Source organism: Corapipo altera, unplaced genomic scaffold (genome assembly GCF_003945725.1).
Source record: "Corapipo altera isolate COAL_440 unplaced genomic scaffold, ASM394572v1 113, whole genome shotgun sequence".
Classification (NCBI taxonomy): Eukaryota; Metazoa; Chordata; class Aves; order Passeriformes; family Pipridae; genus Corapipo; species Corapipo altera.
The window spans coordinates 6,623,832-6,644,205 of NW_020884895.1; the positions used below are offsets into that span (position 1 = coordinate 6,623,832).

Genomic DNA, 20,374 nt, shown 5'->3' on the forward strand with positions numbered 1-20,374 from the left:
TGAATGGATATGAAAAAAGAAAGGCTTAGCAAGTGCTCTTCTGAGTAATCCTGTTTAAGTCTTCCAAGTAAGATTTCAAAAGTATATGCTGTTAAATATCACAGAACTACATGATTTGCCATATTACCTGGGAAAAATTTGCAATTTTACACTGTTTCTGAAGCCAAATTATTCTCTATTCACTCTTTTGGCCATGATATATAAATGCAGGGAAGATGAAGATCCCAGGCAAAATACTCATCTGAATCTTAACAGGTTACAACATATTAATCCCAAAGACTTTGTGTTGATTGTACTAAGGTTAGAGTAAAGCTTAGCAAACAGATAAGATGCAGTTGTTTTGTATGGGATTTGGTCAACTCTGTGTTGCACTTCTGAACTTGGATGCAGCCATGAGCTTTGCACATGGCCTGAGAGGCAATGATTCCCTGTAGACTCTTTTTGGTCATATCTTGGCAACATATCACCTTTTACTTTTTTCTCCACCCAAAAATGCAGCTTGTGTCATAGGACAAGCCGAGTTGAACAATGAGAGCAGCTCTCAACTCCCCGAGCTCCATCCCATAGTCATTAACCTGAGTTAATTGAATCTACATTAAGTGGATAAAGACAATTTAAGTTGTTTCCATGACCCCTTAACAGCAAAAAGATAGGAGCTCAGGGATAATCTGGAGAGCACTACAATTGCTCCCTTTTATTCCTAGTGGAGAAAAAGCTGTGGAATATGTGAGGTGCAGGAACAACTGTTTCACACTTTACTCCCAGCAGTACCCTCACATTTAGTATTGCTGTTACTCTTGTCATTAGAGCCTACTGACTCCAAAAGGAGTACAGTAAAAACTTTGAAGAAAGTCTCTGTTGATAAAATACATTGCTTTTGGATCCCATTTGTTGACATTTCCAATTTTCTCAGTTTAATAAACAAATGTTTAAATAATACCAGCATTATGAAGTAGTCCATACCTTCATTTGCATATCAAACTGATTTAATGCTCCCTAAATCGTGTAACTGGTTTTTGGTACATGCTTTGTAGAGAAATGCAACCATTACAACAATTATTTCCACATTAATTAGATATCAGTGAGTCTTCTAATCTTGTCAAAGTTCTACTGATTTAACTCTCTTGAGTGCAGGCAGCCTACTCAAAAGAAGTTTACAGTAGTTTTGCAGACAAATAGTTCTCAAAGGAGTCCTACTGTTTCATTATGACAATAAAAGGAGCTTTTGAGACATTTCTAACAAGACACGTGTGCATATACATCTATAAAGCAAGGATTTAAGAAGAATACAGATAGGTGCATGTGTATACCTGTATTCATGGATATAATGAACATGTCATTTGTTACTTTATTACTCTGATTCGACTTCAAAGTTTGCATTTGCTATTCTGTCCTATGTGTAGACATTTACACTAACAGCCCTTCTCTGCTGTAAGCTGAACTGAAAGCTAATTGGCCTCGCTGCCTCAGTAGTTGAGCTCTGCTCCATTTAGGGCAAGAAGCTTTTCTTGTGTAGGTCAATCCTGATTTTTGCTATCATGGAGAGGGAACAGTAAAGTGGCATAGGGTGCCAGGCCAGCAATTCTCCTGCTTCCAGACCTAATATAGCAAGTCTAATGGACATACTTCATTCACTGTAGCCATAGTAAATTGTTACTCTATACTAGACTTTAAAATAATCACTATTCTACAACTAAAACCTGCTATATTTACTACCTAACTGCATATAAAGCAAAGTAGCATTGCTACCATAGAAGAAAATACCACCTTGATATTCAGGGAAAGCCCAGAAAAGAAGTAATAATTATAATTAATGAATTCATTCTTATTTTACTATTACAACTCAGCGCAGAGTTGAGATTATTATGATGTCATTTTACTCTGCTTCATTCTTTATTTTCCTCTGTGGCCAGAGGGTTGGTGTGAGTGCCTCTGTGAAAGCATAGTCCCCATACAATCCTTCCAGAAGTATTCATTCTTCTCTTCATGCTCCAGTAAAATGTTGTCCCCCATGAATGGTTTTTAAGGACACAGAGAGATGATGCCTTTGAACATGATAGCAAATCTAGTGAGAGCTCCCTAACCAGTGTCACTGCCTTTGTCAGCCTGCTTGGAATTGAGGAATGGTACCAGGGACTGTAAGAAAATTAAAATGTAGGAATTGATGGGAACTACAGAATTCTGTGCCTACATGTGCTGCGAGAGTCTTCCCCTTTCTTTGCATAAATATAGGACTTTGAAAAATCAGTGACAAATCAGTTTATCATATTCAGCACATAAGTGACTGCATTGATTTAAGGGATTTCAGGAATGATTGGCACTAGTGGTCCTTGAAACACAGGTGGAAATGAGATGAGAGTGGTTACAGAAGTTACCAAAATTGTGACACAAACGTGTCCCTCTTTGCTTTTTTCCATTTCCCTGGCTTGCAGATTCCCTCAGCCTGGTCAGGATCTGCTCTCATCACAGCTGCAGCATTGGTTCAATGAGATCCTCTAGATTTCTCAAAATGATTCCAGGGCATTTATTAGGAAAATAGATGGTGAGTTATAGATTAGATACAGCAATTGCCCTGAAGGAACACAAATGCAAACATTCAAACTTTCTGAAAAAGTTTTTTTTCTTTACTCTCTGTAATATGCAGCAAAGTGGAAATCAAGTAAGTCTTTGCCTGGAAAAGCAACAGATTAGAATTAGAGGTAAAGCCTTAGAGCAATCCCCTGGTTTTAAATGAGTTCACATCAAGCCCCGAAGCTGGATAGGGAAATGTGAAATCCTTGGAAAACTATAAATATACTACTTTTAAAGAATCTTTGTGAAAAGTCTTGTTGCTAAAAGTAGGCATCAGGAACCGTGCATTCAGTTCAGGGAATGTGCCAGGAGGGGGAGCTTTCAGTTTAGTTAAAAAAAAAAAAAAAAAAAGGCAGTATTAGTAATATTCTCCTCATTCATCTATATTAAACAAATTATGACTTGTGTCCAGAGCAACAGCTCTGATGCAAAAGAAATATCTCACGCCTCCTCAGCAAGAACCACGTTGGCTGACTTCCATATCTGCACAAGATGGATGATGATTGATGTTGACTTTCATGACATGAAACATTTCTATCTCATTTTTCAGAACCATAAGAAGCCTGTTAATATCACCACCTGTTCATGCCTTTTTTCCCGTATGCAGTGGTATCAGCATGGCTTAGGAGAATTCAGAATGTCATGAAATCAGACATAGGACTGATAGAACAGATGAGGTTTTTCTTTTCAGTTTATGGTGGTGGTTTTTTTTAGCTCGTGAGGAGTGCCTCAATACACATAAACTCATCGAGCTAAACACCTGTAGAGAAATGCTTTAACACACAGCATTGTATCCAGCCTGTCAGTCTGTGGGTACAGGTACTTATCCCTATTTATCACTTAGATAAAATGGAGATTGGAACAATACGCTATGTCTTTATCCCAAGAGGAGCTTTTAGGATGTAATTAATATAGATACCATCATTTCCATGCATTCCTATGACACAATCATCACACTATCTAGTTATTAAGCTCCCAATTTTGAATCACAGAGGGGAACCTGCTCTCACTGAAAAGGGCTTGTGTGTCTGAAAGCTCCTGTTTTTAAACTGCATCAGCTAGTCTATTAAAATTTATTATCTCTTTGTGCAAATACTGTCTTATTACTATCCTTGGATTGTCATCTCACCAAGAACACTGCTATCATTTTCTGCCACCTTTTGGCCTTGTAAAAAAAGGGAAGTAAATTATTCCTTATTTTAGTTATTCCAGGAAGACAGTCTCAAAAAATCTTAGTTTTGCATTATTCTCTAAAAAGGTCAGATTGAGCTAATTTTGTTCCATAATTAAGTCCTTCTACTGGAAATATTCCAATCGTCAGCTGAACAATTGCTATTTTATATTCTGAATGGAGTGGTTATCTCTTCTTTTATCTCCTCCAGAGGAGCAGACTCTAATAGAATTATGGAAGTGAGGATGTGGTCTTTTGTGAGTTTAAGAAAGAGATTTATTAAGCCCATTTGGACCATTTCTCTGTTACATGTCTGTTAGACAAATATGCAGAGAGTGCCACAACCAGGTCCTGTATTTTTTATTAAGATAAATTTTAATGCTTTATAGGCTTATCTGTCTGGGCAATGATTTCTGCTTGCCATTCAGATAAATCTTTTTCTAATATGATTCCAGCATTTTTGAAGAGTAAATAAAATAATGGACTTGGGAAACTTAAAGTATTTAGTTGAAAACCTTACCAGTTTGAATTACTTTAAGCTCTGGCCTAATTTGAACATTCAAATTAATGTATAAGGGAAGGCCAAGACAGAATTTTTCCTAATGTAAGGGGCAGAACGTCTTGTTGGACAAAAAAAAAAATATCTGCCTGTGAGAAGATGCACAGCAACAAATGCTACTTTAAAAATAAGAGTTTATAAAGACTGGTCTGACATGCTTAAATGGGTTTTTCGAAGTGCTATGTCTCTGAAAGCAGTAACACTTAAGATTTTAATATTACCCACCTGCTTAGGCATGTATTATAATAATGGGGTTTCCAGTTACAATTCCCTGGGCGATCAACTCCCATCTTTTATTTTGTTAAAAGAAAATGTTAAACTGTGCAGGTATAAATGCACCAATGCATACTGGAAGAATACAGGGCATATTTTGAGGGAAGAATTTATATTCCCTCTGGATCACAAGTTTCTTGCTTTGGACTTTAGTTTGACACAGTCTATTGCTATTGAATGGTAATTGCCATGTACAGAAATTTTCTGCTGCCCTTTAAACTATACCTACTCAGATAGGAATGTGAGCAAGATAAGCAATTTTTAAGAGAGATGGTTAAACTTAAAGAGCACATTTGTTTTCATCTTAGCCATCTCTGTAGAATTCATATCAGCTAACTAACCTGAAGGAATTGTATGAGCAGCACTGTGAACATTAATGTATATGTGATATTCATGAAACAGAGGATCCTGCTCCTCGCTTTGCTGACCAGCACTTCCTAATATTAACGGCATATTTTAGTCATGGATAAGGGGTAAGGTGACTAAAAGGGCTAGGAACTCCCATAAGAAAGATGTAGGAGAATATGAACTATTCAGTGCATGAAAAATATTCCTCTGTAGACATCTGCAATGTACCTCTGCTTAAGAATCAGATAAGCAAGTCCTCTGAAAATGCTGCTCAAGCAGGAGTTTCGTATGAAATTCATTTAATATACAGAAAAGTGATTGCAACATTAGCAAAGTTCTTGTCTGTTCCTGTAGCTCTCTGCCACGTACATATTAGTAATAAGATTAATGATTTCAGAAGTGCAAGATTTTAGCTTAACTCCATGAGATATGCATAGTATCATGCTACATCATTATGCACTCTTTCCTGGATGTTTGAGATCATAGAATCACAGAATCATAGAATCATTTAGGTTGGAAAAGACCTTTCAGACCATTAACCCAGTGGTGCCAAGCCCACCACTAAACCATGTCCCCGAGTGCCACCTTTAAATCCCACCAGGGATGGTGACTTCCCTGGCCAGTGCTGCTGCCTCAGCAGACAGCCTTTAGAAATTCCCAACTATTTCATCAAAGTAAACAATTAACAGAATTGAACCAGTAAATACACAAACTTGTCACTGTGTCCTTTGGCATTTTGAAAGTATGCATGGAAAAAAGTGCATGATCACGTATAAACTCCACCGTACTTTTTCAGCACAGTCTTCTACTGTTGGAATTTTTAACACTTGCAGGGTACTAAATCCTTTGAATTAATATTACTGAAGTGGCTGGAGCCTACCAAAGGACTGGTCTTTCCTGTGGCTCTTTGAAACAACAGAAGTTTTCACTTCATTGTCTTTTACCTAATTTCTTCTCCTGTGAGAGACTAAACCAACTGAACACTGCAAGGTACAGAAGTCCCTTACAGCTGTTTCAGTCTGGCATCTGTCACTTGCCAGCACTAAAGCATTACAGCAAATTTCCAGTGTAGAGGCAGACTGCAAAAACGTGGAGTGTCCCACGCCAGAGCACTTCATTCCACTGCCAGAGATATTTTGGCATGACTTCACTGGTTGTGATGCAGCCCAAAGCAGGCTAACCCTCAGGCTCTCTCCAAAACACAGGTTCTCTTTCACAGGTTTTGATACATCAAAGTCCTTTAAATGACAAAAAAAAGATCTGGATGAAGCTAGATTTTTTTTGCTATCCTGGAAAGATAATCTTCAGCTATTACAGAAGGAAAGAAATTTCTGAAATTTACTGTGATATTCTAGGCAAGTTGGGGCTGTTCAACCTAGAAAAGAGTAGGTTGCATGGAGACCTCATAGAACCCTTCCAGTATCTGAAGGGGGCCTATAGGGAAGGCAGAGAGGGACTCTTCATCAGGAGCTGTAGTGATAGACAAGGAGCAATGGATTCAAACTGAAAGAGGGGAAATTTAGACTAGGTATCTGAATAAATTATTTTCTCTGAGGGTGGTGAGGCCCTGGCACAGGTTGCCCCGAGGAGCTAAGGATGCCCCATTCCTGGAAGTGTCCAAGGCCAGGTTGGATGGGACTTGGAGCAACCTGATCTAGTGGAAGATGTCCCTGCTCATTGCAGGGGGTTTGGACTAGATGATCTTTAAGGTCCCTCCCAACACAAACCATTCTATGATTCTATAATTCTGAGTATGCTGCAGATGCTGAAACAGTCTGAGATTATAATTTCTAGCAATTTTTGAAGGCTGAGAGAAGAGAGTGACTCTCTTTGCCTTTAAAGTTTCATTAAAGAGATGATGAAAGTCTGAGAGTGCTTTGAAAATCTAGATTTGCCTCTTCTTCACATGGTCAGTGGTTATTTCCCACCGTGCTTTTTCTGTCACATTGGGACAGTTGTGGGGAGGCTCTCAAAGTTTGGGGATTTTCTCTATGCAACATAATGATGTGTCAGTCCTGTCCTTGTGACAATCCCATGCCTGCACACAGGGTTGTGGTGTGGGGCACATGTTTCAACATGGGGAGCATGGATAAAAGGGGCTCCAGCTGCCCTCTGCTCGCCAGCCCCTTGCTCTAAGTACAGCACAGCCAGTCCCAGATGATCACCAGGGAGATCAGCTCTATAGTAACTTATTATAGATGATCTTTACTGAAGTCAAATGAAAGTCTGATAACAATCTCAGAGATACTTTGAGAGCTCTATAAGCAATAGGGTTAGTCCACTAGACGTGATCTTTAATACTGATTTCTTGATACGCTGTAAAAGGAAAAAAAGAAAAGGAGGAGCAAGTCGAGTTTCAGAAATACAGCTGCAGATACTAATCCTACAAGATTTTAAGTGATATGTGCTGACACATTTCAGAAAGTAGAAGTGAGCCTTAAGGACCAATGAATGACATTATAGCATGGGTGAACACAAGAGGCAGCTGGAGTACCTTTGATTTGAATGTCTGCTCTTCTTCTTTAAAAAAATACAGGAAAAAAAGATGGAGTTTGTTATAGAAAATAGCAGATATCTATGACTATTCCCATCTTTTAAAAAACAAGCAATTCTGCTGCCAGCAGAGAACATCTGCTTAAATGCCTTCCAAAAGGTAAAAATCACAGTTGTTAGTACATGGCTGAGTCATGCTCTAGGGCAGCTCAAGTTTTAGTTTAAAGTGGTTTTAAGTTGCATACAAAATTTTCATAGAAAATGAACATTTTATTACTAAGTACTACACTAGCAATTCTCTTGTGAACCACCATCTGAGAACTTGAACAAAAATATAAATAAAATTGTTTCTAAAAGACAGCAAGGGCAAAACAAAATCTTACAGGATAATGTGTGGAATAATAAAAATCAATCGCAGTCTGATCCTTTCAAAATATTCTGCCAAAGCCCAAATAATAAGGAAAGACTGCAGGAGAGAACAGAAAAGTCCACAGCCAAATCCAGCACTTGACTCTCCCACTTGGCAGAAGACAGCGATGTCCCAAGGGAGAGATTTTTGTCTTCACTAGGATTGAGTGCACAGCTGTTCCAGTCCTACCTCCTTCAAGCAGAACAATATGCAAAACTAAGCAGCCCACAGCACATTGCACCAAATATCTGTCCCTTACTACGGTCTCTCAGCATCCCCATTTTCAGTAGCAAGCTCAGAAAACAGGCATTAAGATATCCTGCACTTTCATGCAATATCTCAGAACTTTTGACTTTAGACGATACAACCAAAGGTAGTAGCAACAAACTTGGAAAAGATGTTATAGTGAGGAGTTAATGAATATTAATGCTCTCAATGTGCAAGGCTTTAAAGACCAAAACTGACCCTATAAAGTTCTGCTTTCCCTTTTCATTCAAGATTTTGGCAAAATCATTATCTGAAGATAGCCGAGATGGGGCTTGAAGGTCTTCCTACCTAATATATTTTGAGAAATTTTTGCTATATAATAAGCTGTGTAATATGTGCAGCTACTTAGAACCACATGGAGTTCAGATTCAGCTTTCAAAAGCATATTTCAATTGACTATTACATGCCAGAGAACACTTTTTCTAACTCAGGCCTGGAAATCCTCTTTGATTTATAATGGTCACTCTGGCTGTACATTAGTGTATGTTTTCAGTAATGCCACACAGTTTTTCAGAATTTTGACTACGTATGTAAGTGAGAGAGAGGATGGGCTTAATTTCACTAGAAGGGAAATTCATACTTTAGAAATAATAAAAAAAAAAATCCTAATTAAGAATTCCATTGAGAGGGACAGCACCATAATTTTTGATACTTCTTTCCAGTGTTGAGATTTGCAATGAGGGTCCAATCAATGGTAATATATATTCTATGAGCTGATGAAAGGGAAGTTAGAAATCTTCACGTAAAACTACATATGCAAATCACTGGTTAGAAGCCCAGCGGCTGTTTGGAAGTGCAATCTTTCAATCAGAACACAGAAATTATGGTGCTAATTTACTGTGAATTCAAATCTCCTTATTTGAAAATAAATGGAAAGATTAACCACTGGACCAATTTACGAAGAACTCTATTCAGTATGTCATCACTTGCATTCTCAAATCAATATTGGAGGCCTTCTGAATATGTCACTGTTCAGATAAGATTCAATTCAGAAAAGTTTTATGAACAGTGGAGTACAGGTAGAGGTCAGACCAGACCATCACAAAATGCTGTCTTGCTTTTGAATGCATGAGTTAAACAATACATGAGACTTAAATAATCCAGATCTGACTTCTGTAGTCTGCTCAGTGCAGACAGACCCTTTAAATGCACTGGGAATTTAAATAAGTTTTGAGAAAGCCTGAGAAATGAACCTTCTCTATCCTCCTCCTTTCTCTCTTCCTCTGCCTTTCCTATCCCCTTCTCCTTTTGCAAAGCTTAATCTTATTTAATCAGCATCAACATTACTCTTGCAGTTCTGTTATTCATGTGGATTTATATCTGTGTCCACTGTGCTCTTTGAAATGCTCTTGGGGCACACCATCAATTTATCACTTGACAAATCCTCAGGAATACCTGGCAGTATTTTTACCCTGGTGATAACAACCTGCCATGCTCTCTCCAGATGCTCTGTGGTTGAATAACTCCTTGACCTACCTGTGGCATCACACCCACACCTGCTTCCCTGCTGCAATACACTGTGCTGCTGTACTGCAGGGACCAGGAGGATGACATTCTGCTCTGTCCCTTCAACCTAGAGGCATATTTGTCTTACTGAAGTCACTGCACGTGTGGCTATCTTAGCCTGCATATCAGAACAACTTCTTATAAGAAAAACTAAGTAGAAAAAGCAGCAACCCAGTTTCAGTTTGACTGGTGAAGTGAGGCATGTTGCAGCACAGTGTAACACCATCATAATTATAGCACATCAAGGTGTATATCACAGCAGCTGCCTTTTGTGTTTGTGATGGCAGAGATGCTGAATATATTCTTACTCAGAGAAAAAGTCATGTCCAACAATGAGAAAGCTAAGAAATATAGTAGACTTTCCGTTTATACCTGTTGACCTCTCAAAGTCTGTGGGCTACTTCTCAGGGGCCAAAAATCACTCAGAGGAGCAAACCAGTTAAAAGCAAACACAAACATACTTTATGACCATCTGAGCCACGAAGGAAAACTTGGGAAGGTCTGTAACAAAAATATGTTGCAAACAACTATTTTAATCCACAGGCTTGTGCTAGTGAGATTCTTATACTGCTTTCACATGTAAGAGCATATATACCCAGATAGAGGCATCAAATCTAATTTTCTGGTAAATATATATCAGTTCTGGTAAAATGTGAAATAACTAAGAATTAACTGCATCACCATATGCCTGTTCATTTTTTACACAGCATCCTGCCTCTCCTAGTGCAACTTTTGCTTTCTGCTGTGTCTGAATTTCCTGTTCCATATAGCAAGGTGCTTTATTTCTTCACTATGATTTTACTCTGCTGCAACACACATTTTGTGTCTTATAGGCAGGGAGCTGAAGAAAAGTCAAGGATGGGATGAGGGTAGCTGTTATAGAGATGGTAACTGCCATTTACCCAAAAAATGATTGCTGTTAAACTATTCCTCCCCAGCAGAATCCTGAGGGATTTGGCTGCTGCTGCTGGTACAGTTTTTAAGCGAAACAGTAGGACATAAGAGACATGCATTAATTTATAAATCATACACACAACTCCTGCCTATCTCTTTGGAGTGGTCTTATAGAATACCTGGTCATATACATATCCTCTAACTTTTCTAGCAATAGTTTAAATAAACACAAGGTGTCAAAGAATCATCCCCAGTCCAAGGAAAAGGAAGGAAAAAAGACTCAAATCCACACAAACGTAATTGAGGCTAGAATTACTGAAGCTCCATCTCTTGCAGTTTCACATTGGTGCACTTCAATTAAGGCATAATAGGAGTGAAAAGTAATTTAAACTTATAGATTAGATGTCGTCTGTGAAAAATCGCCGATTAACTCACAGTGGGCTTCTGGAGCACCGGAACAAACGTCGTAGTACTCTGAGTTCCACTTTTCAGCTGGCACCTTGATACCACAAAAGCAAAGCTGCAATGCCTTTATTTACAGGTGCTGTGAACAAATACTTCACACACGTGGGCATGCACAGACTCATGGTATCAGGACGTTGACCCTCAGGCTTCACTACACAGAGTTTCACTCACCAAAAAAGTACCATCACAAAAGCGCCTGTACCGTTTGCCACGACAATCTAAAATCTTTAGTTGGTCACTGAAAGGCAAATTTTTTTACCCTGTTTTATTATAATTAGAGAATTCTTTGAAAGGTTGCCTATTGCAACCTCAACTAAATGCAGAACTATAGTTTTCTGTTGGGTGTTGTATCCTGTCATCCTACTCCGTAATGAGTATTATATGCATTACCACTACATCATCTGAAAATTATGGACCAGGCTCATTGCTCTTTTAAATCTAACTAATTCTAGTCATGTCAAGAAAATCTGACAGTTCATACCAAGCAAGGATGTAATTCCAGGCCATTAATCTTTTGAGATATGCAAAAACATCACATTATTAAGTACATTCATAGATACAGCATCAACCATACAGCGTCAACAAAGTGTCTAAACTAAGTAATATTTCATGGGTAGCATAAAATAATTGATATTTCATATAATTATGTGAGATGACTGAAAGCTGAAAGTAAGAGCCTGGGAATCTTTGGCAAGAGAAATGTGTGTACATGTGCCATCCAGCTTCCAATAACTGAGATTGCTCTATATTTAAAGATTTCGGCAACAAATAGAGTGAAAGAAAACCAGAGTCCAGCTGAGGTAAATACACCGTTAAAGATGCTAACTTTGCATTTACTGCCCCTATATTCAGTCCACAGCAGGAAGCCAGGTATTCAATATTGCATAGTTAGAGGGTATCACAACAGCCTCATCTAGTTTCATCTTTTTGCCCTCAGAACACAGAAGTCTGGTAAGTACCAAAGTGAGGGAAAAAAAAATCCAGCAAAATCTAAGTTACTTCATGTTTCTGTCAAATATTTTAAAATTTAAATTTATTTTTTTTTTGAAAGCCATTGTGTAATTATAATGTAGTACTTCGATATAATACAATTATATGGTCTTTGAGTGTGAGGATTCTTTTATCAGGAGGGTAATATTCTTCAGTTACTCATACTCATGTTTGGGCTAAATTAGATGTCTTTCAGCTTACAACACCCACTTACAGCCAAACTGAGAGAAGGAACACCAGTCAGAGGTCGCAGGGAACGCACTCTCAGCCCTGAGGAAGAAATGAATTTATACAAAATGGTCACGTCTAACAAAACAGTGCTCAGAAGAGGACAAGAATGTCAAGCACTTCTATAAAGCAGCTAAGAAACATTGGCAAGGAGTGGTTTGCTGAGAGACATCACTTTGCTATTTTGCTGCTACAATTCTTATAGCTTACTCCAAAGGGAACTAATATGCACAGGATTCACACGGTAAGTAAAACGGTGCTAATTTGTTTTTAATACTTAAGCAAATACTACAGGTTCTAAAGGCACTTTCTTAGCCTCAGATGAGTTGGAAAATCTAATCTGTGCTGATTTTCCCAAAAACAGATGGTACATGAATTAAACTGTGTAGACCCTTTTAAGCTTCCATTCTCACTAGGTCCCTTTTGGGATAACTAATGTTCATTTCTTAGGGCTCTATTCTCCTGCACTTATTTCTCTTAAGTAACTGAAAACAGCCTCCTTAATTGCATAGGAAGATACACTCAAGGGGAGAAAAGTCACAGAGTTTGGGCTTCCAAGGTACTATGTTATGTATGCAAAGCTTGTCACTAAATTCAATATTTTTTGCATGGACAGCACAGTGCTATCTTTGTTATTTACAATGGAAAAATGTTTCATTTCAGTCCAAGAAATATCATTAGCTATGGAAAGCAGGACTATGCCAGTAAACCTCATTCATTTACATCGGCTGAAGGCAAGGAGGTATGAACTCATAGGACGAAAAGCCACCTGACCTGAAATTAAAGATTGCAGACAGTATTAACAGGTGACTTTAGATGTTTTTTATTATTGCAAATGGCTTAAAGCCTCACCACAGCCCTGGGCTAAATTCTGTTAGTAGGTAGAAAAGGTTAGAGGTAGAAAAGGTTTGTGCAAAGGAAATGAATCAACATGTGAAATAGCATTAAGAGAGTTTATTAAACCAGTTCAATTCACAGTTTAGGAGACTAAGGAGCAGATTTCTGCTGATGCTGTTGCAGCATCATAATTTTAAAAGAAAAAAAAAGGTTCAAAACCCCTTCAGTTATAGGATACTGCGTTCTCCTGGAGCTGTTGCACCTCCTTGCACAACACCTGCCACCTCTCTGTCCTCTAAGCCAGACATTTCCAAAGGGCACATGAGCAAGACCAAGTCCCAGAGTCTCCTTTGATTTCAGTTATGATTTGCGCCATAAGGGAGAAGGTTGAAGGAAAAAAATATGAATGGTCTATTACTCTCCTCCTTTTCTATGACATTTATGTGTTGCCTTGAATTACTCTGGAATCAGGATGGTTTACAGTATGTTATGTTTTTATCCTCACCCTGAATAATTAGATAATAGCAATACTCAGTCATAGGAACAAGGCGATAGCCCAAAGAGGGGAGTGACATGCCAAGATTATAGAGGAAAGCTGTGGTGTGCGAGGTAGTTGAACCTGGCTCTGAATTGCGAGGACAGAAATAGGATCTGGTAGATTTAAGCAATGAAATAGAGAATTATTGTGCCATTATATTTTGAAGATTTTTTTTTTTTAAACCACATACCCACCTTTACAACTCCAGTGTGAATGCTCTTTTAACATACTGCATAATGTAAGTTGGGTGCTAACTGATGAAATAAATTGAGTTTTAATGGACAACATACCCCAAATGACACATCAGTAATTACCATCAATCTCAAGCAACATCCTGATGAAGTTACTGAGTGTAAAATGCATCTGCTGATTGCAATGGATTGCATTCTTGGTCTGCTTAAGATTTGTAAGAAAATGTATTTATACTCAACATTAATCCTGCTGACTCTGAGGATTGCTTCAGTTAACAAAGGCATCTCTGACACTGCAATATTGAATCACGTCCCATTTCTGGCAAAGTACTTCTAGCAAAATACCAGCTGTTTTCAGTGGAGGATCAGTGTGATACAATGAGTTGATGTGCTGGCTTGATTAATCTTTATATGATTTCCCAGCTTCTAACATAACATGTGCATAACTTTCTATTTGTAGTCACCGGTGTAGAACATCACTTGACAGTTAAAGTACTTATGTTCTTGTTCTTTACTCAGAAGACAGACACTGAAGAAAGAAAGTTCATCTCTTTTCATTTGTTAACTTCTGAAAACAGCAGTGATGGGTTGACTGCATAGACTGTAGAAAGGGAGTGGCTCAATGACTACCAGTTTCATTTAGTGTCACTCTGTGTATCATTGCTGTTTTCTCCATCAGAACAAAATGTACCACATGTTTTGCTTTTCAATGATCCGTCAGTTCAAATTCAAAGAAGATGACAAATCATTTTGTTAATTCTCATGGAAAAATCACATATGATTTGGGAAATAAGTAGAATAAGTCCCTAAATCTTTAGAAGTAGTCTCAGTAGTTTTAAGACAATATTTTTCCTTCTAGGGTAGAAATTAGAACTTCTACTGTGTCTTCTCAAAATTACAATTCTTTGCTTCAAGTTTGGAAGACTATTTAACAGCATGATAGAAGACCACTTAAAAGCATTACAGTGGCTGGAATACTGTGCTCTCCCCTGCTCTCAATAAGTCAATCTCCAGCTATGACAGTCTATATGAAGGTGGATCTAATCTAACTGTTATCTGTTTGGGTTTTTTTCCCCCCCAATCCGCTCAAGACTTTTTCAATTCTTTATTTGCTGCTTCATCCCAAACCATTTTTAAATACTGCTGTGCACTGCCCCAGCTATTGTTTCCTGGAATGTATTCATCATAGTCAACAATGTGTTACATCTCACACTAAAAGTGACTAAACACAAATACTGCTGTACAAGCTATGAAAAATATTTACTTTAATACTGTAAATCACTGCCTGATAGCTGTTGGGAACAGGCCATGTAGGAGAGTTTATTCTTCCTTCTACCTTTGTCCTTCTTCCCAGAACTATGTCAAAATAGATACAGAGCATGAAAAAAAAAAGGTGCTATGTGCTAAAAAAAGTGTTGAGTGAAAGAATGCTATAGTTGGACAGTCAAAAACTTGCTATTGCTTGGGGGTTCCAGGCTTCTTACATTTTAAATATGTATCATGTGAATTCCTTCTCCTTTTCAAAGCATAGGAAGAGCTGTGAAACCAGGAACATGTTCTCTGCTTTAAAAATTTAGTGATGAGTTTATTTTTTTCTCTTTTTGTGATATATACATATATATCAGAATCAACGAGTTTCATTGTTGACAAATAAAGATCAGAGAGCTTTCTGCATGTCACAGTATCGATACATACACCCCTTGCCCACATAGACAGAGCAGGTATTGGCCAGTGCACAAACCACAGTAAATGAGGAGGCACTGTTATTATCATATAAATGATAAGAGCTCAGATAATAAATGTGGGATGGAAGAATGAACACACCCAAGACCTGTATGGAAAAGCCATCCAAAATGGAAATCCTTATCTGTCACTTCCTATGAATTTGCCCATGGGGATTTTGCAATGCTTTCCAGAACAAATTATTGTTTTCTGAAGCAGCAAAGGCAGTGAACTTAATGAAGATATTTCCATTAATTTCATAGACTCTGCATTCCTCATTTAAAACAGAATCTGCACATTGGTACATTTCCTGCTGTTTATTGCTGTTGCAACAAAATTTCACGTATATGTTTTAAAATCAAAACCTGAAGCTATTTATTCCAAAGCCATTAATTGATTGGGGAAGATGCTTATTATAAAATAATGAAAAATTTGCTTCACAGCTCAACTGTTGAATCTATTTACTGTTTCCAATAACACAAAGGGAAGAAATGAAAGTAGCAGTTATTTCATCACTATATTGGTTCCTTTCATCTGTTTTCAAATTAGTAATCAGATTACCTTTTGTCTACACTCTCTTGATGGAGGGGTGAACAGAATGAACTTTTCAACCCTCGAATCTTTTATATTCAAAGCATTTGTTTTCCCACAAGCTAAAGAAAAAATAATTACGCAATCTTTGTTCCTACTGCAGGCACCTAGCAGGTTTTAAATATAATAAATGCATTCTGGCAAAGTTAATGTACCATAAAATCAAGCAGACTGTATCACTCTTTGATACATATACCTGGTAAGCCATCACTGAAAATAACAATAATTTATGATAACAGATTATTCATCCATAGCAGACCCACCTTCTCTGTCAGGGAAGGTATTTTAAGATACAAAACCATAATCCCCTCCTCCTATATGTTTTCCCTGGGTCTATTATTTACCCAGGATGCACAGCCTGGTTTAAGTCCTGCTTTTAGTCAATTTTATAGCACAACTGAAACACTGGAAGTCAAGTGACTCAATGCAAGGTCACACAATGAATCTGTGCCTCCGTGCAAACCAGGGCTTGTATGCAGCCAACACCTGCTCCCTCATCCTAGATCATCCTGCCTCCTCTTGTGAAAGCATTAGCCTCAAAAACAAGTTGGTCTTGCATATTCTGTCATTAAGGGCAGGTGAGGCTCTGGAGGCAGAGCAAGCTGCAATGGTAAAACCACCTTAAATCCTGGCTGGGTTCCTCTGTGTTGTCACAATTGTACTTTCATGCGACAAAACAGTGCAGATGCCAAGGTCATAAAAAGTTTTATATGGCTGTGCCTGTCGTCTCTTCAAGGTGGGTTGGCGAGGCGAAGGGCTACAGACAGAAAAATGGAGTAATAAAGTTTAAGTAGTGGGCAGTAATATCCATCTGCAGTGCTCCAATGCCGATTAAGAGATTGAAAAAACTCCCTATGGCTCTAATTGGATTTTCCTGTGTTGTGCACAACCCTTGGGGGCCAAATGCTGATAAAGCCTCCTTGTGCTGCCTGTTTATCCCACATGTGTGACTCCATGTAGTGGATTTATCCGTAAAACACACAAATTCTTATGGGGCTGTGGAGCTGGGCTTTTGCAATGCCCTTTAGAGACCACTGTGTATTACTCAGAAAACCACAATCTTATCAATTAGCAAGACACAATACAACACCAATGGCAATCTAAAAGTTTTGTAAGAACACTAAGAATAATAAAAGAGAATGCAGAAGTCTATGTGTGGTTAACTAACTTAAAGCCCTCTTAGATCTTATACATTGCTAACTATAAATGTAAGTACATTTGAAGAAAAATTTAAGTATATTTGAGGAACAAATACAAAACACATGGTAAATACTAAGTTTTGAAAAATAATATTTATCTGGGAAAAAAAAGCTCTAGCATTTTAACAACACTGCCTTCTGCTAAACTGAATCTGTTTTCATTTACTAAGGTCTTCACATGTACTCGAAATTAAAAAAGGAAAATGAAGGCCATTCCTGAGTCTGCAGACAGCCTTTGCAAGTGTTTCCTTTTCTTCTCACAGATTTCCAAAACTACAGACCAAACCCACGGACTGTTCCCATTCAATGCTAATTTTCCAACCCATTAAACAGGAGAGAAAGCTGAAACTGTTTCATTAAATGGAAAGAATACTGCAACTATTTAGTGAGAAGAAAACTCCAAAACAAAAGAAATATTAGAAGACTGGGGATGTAATTATGTTTTTGTTAGGAACAGAAGGAATCTGGAAGGATAAAGTAACAACCCTCTCACTCTCCCAGTAATTAGAGCGTTAAGAGTCAGGAAGGGAAAATCAAGAAACTGGGAACAGAGAGGTAAGTCTGTGATTCATCAGCACAGAGCTGACACTTGTATTTGTTTGAGATTATTGAATGCTGTTTATTGAATTTTGTTCCTTGCTTATGATTGCCTGCTTCTTTCACCAGATGACTCCTACATGACCTGAAGATTTCATAAGTTCACAGTGACTGAGCTCTTGATTTTGGGAACCATGTGGGTGGTACAGGGTGTTGAAGGGAACATCCCAAAAACGGGGTCAGCACCTCATTTAAAACCCTGGCAAATAATAGGGAAGAAGGAAGATGAGCAGTTAAATTAACCAATGACACAAAAAAGGAAAGGGCCTTGTGAACATTGAGGCAATAATATAGAGGCAGAGAGTATAAAAACATAATGAAGAAAGATTAGGTTCAGAAAAAAAATGCAGACTGTTAAACCTGGGGAGAACTGGGAGAAGATAGGATAACAATGTTAAAGATTTCTCCACATCTATCCCAGTTAAGTCCATACAGGTTTGCATTGCCATAGGGCAGGCAAAAGTGATCCTTCTGCAAATGCAGCTCAGCACTTGTTTAGCAGCTGAAAGGTACTAAAAACCCCAGGTATCACGGTGTGTCTTTCTTGTCTGGAATACAAAGAAAAAACAAATGGGAGTAAGCTCACAAAAGAGAAACAAAAATGATAAGGTTCTGAAAGGGAACGTGTTCAGAAAAGATTAAAAAGTGGGTAAACAACAGAAGGTAAAGTGAATATAGTTTGGTCAAAAAACACCCCAGGGATGGCAGGTACATTACAGTATGAATTATTCAGGATGCCACGTAAGGTTTATCGCTAGACATAATAGCACCAAAATAAGGACAAGAAACAAATATATTTCTTGGTTATAACAACTGCTAAAAATGAGGGAAAGTTTTCTGAGAGAAATGGTGACATATCTCATTGTTCTGAACTTTGAAAACTAAGAGACACAAAGCACCAGAAAGTTTTGAGATGGTGGAAATGGGGAGATGAACACGAAAAAAATTAGAGCTTTTCCCTGTCTAATTTCTCAAGTTCTGTTTCTGCAGCTTTGCTGATAGTGTGATTGATAAATGATCTCTACAGTATTTTACCATCACTGTGCTCCTGCTTTCCAGTAATAAGAAGACTTGCCTTAAAAGGGCAGCATATGGGAGGCTTTCTCTGCTTTATAAATTTTATCCTTGAAGCAGGCCAGCCGCCAATTATTGCAGAAGGTTAGAGAACCTGGAATGTGAGTGCACAATATGCTTCAGATCCCCTCTACAGCTCTCTAGAAAAAGGCATTTTTTATAAAGGATGTCGATGTGATTTCAATAAGATTTTAGAATCAAGGGTAAAGCTTTTCTGAAGAATTTTGCATTTTCTGTCATGAACTGCAATCTAGGAAACCTTCCCTTCATGCCTACCTTTTTTTTTCCAGCAACAACAAAATTAACTCAACCCATTACACAACCAGACCACGTTACCAGATTTAAGTCTGATTAGTAGTTCTTGTCCATTCCTACTGACATTTATATATCTACTGCTCTTCATTCACTGAAAGTAAGATAACAGAGCTCTTGGGGTCTCTTTCACCTAACCATTGGAGCAGGGATCAGCCATGCAAGTTTTCCCAAATCAGAAGAGGAAATGGCTCCCAACCTTTTCAGAAAGAAAGCAAACATCCAAACAAGCTTCAGGCTGAAACAGTATCTGACCTGATTGATTTCCCTTTTCAGGGCAAACCTTGATGAAATATGTACTTTGGCAGCATCTTTTGAAAGTGGCTACAGAAGCATATGAAGCATTCGTGCTGCTTACCGCCTAGAATTTGGCAAATAACTCCTATTTGCAGGCATTTAGGAATAAAAATTATTAGAAATTGCCTCTAATAAAACTTCTCTTTTTTTGGTGGATGGTGAGATCAAATCCATGACAGATTAAAATTGCAATCATGATAGTTTTGCTTATAACTAGAAAAAAAAAAAAAGAGCTGTATTTGTAATACAATTGAATAGTTCTGCAGTCAGTTAAAGAGCTCTAGAAAACTAAAAGCTGAAAGAAAAAAGGGTAGTTTTTCAGCACCTGCTATTCACCCCCAGTTGCCATGTTCATCAATCCTGTGCAGCCGTGAATGCCTGCAAGCATCCTTCAACACAACTGACACCTGCACACACACATCAGCGGTGCCATTAGAGCCTGAAAAGAGCATTTATGAAAGCTCAAGGGGATAAACTCTAAAACCCACATGCACTTTACTATTGTGGTTGTTAACCTGCACAAGTGTAGCTGCAAAAACATCTGTTTGTACTGGTGGAGGAGCACAATTTAGAGAGAAACGTGGTAGAAAATTTGGTCTCTAGCGCACAGAAGCTGAATACAAAACTGCTGGAGCAGGTGTGAGGGTCAGCACTAGCCAGAAGAACAAGATGGTCTCTTTTTCTTTCATGCATTACTTTTTCATCACTGAAGACCAGGGTTCAATATCTGAACTGTATCTGTTAGACTGTAGCCAGCTCATAGACAAGTCAGTCTACAGTCCAAAATGCTGAACACTCCTCAGTGCTTGGCAGATTTTTCTGGCAAGTCCTTGTCAATGGAA

At 38.1% G+C, this 20,374-nt stretch overlaps 1 protein-coding gene across 8 annotated transcripts in view; it reads right to left on the bottom strand.

Moving 5' to 3' along the window:
• The window catches only part of NLGN1 (neuroligin 1), a 386,460-nt gene that overhangs the window by 11,047 nt on the left and 355,039 nt on the right, over positions 1-20,374 (bottom strand). The gene's annotated exons all lie outside the window — the stretch shown is intronic.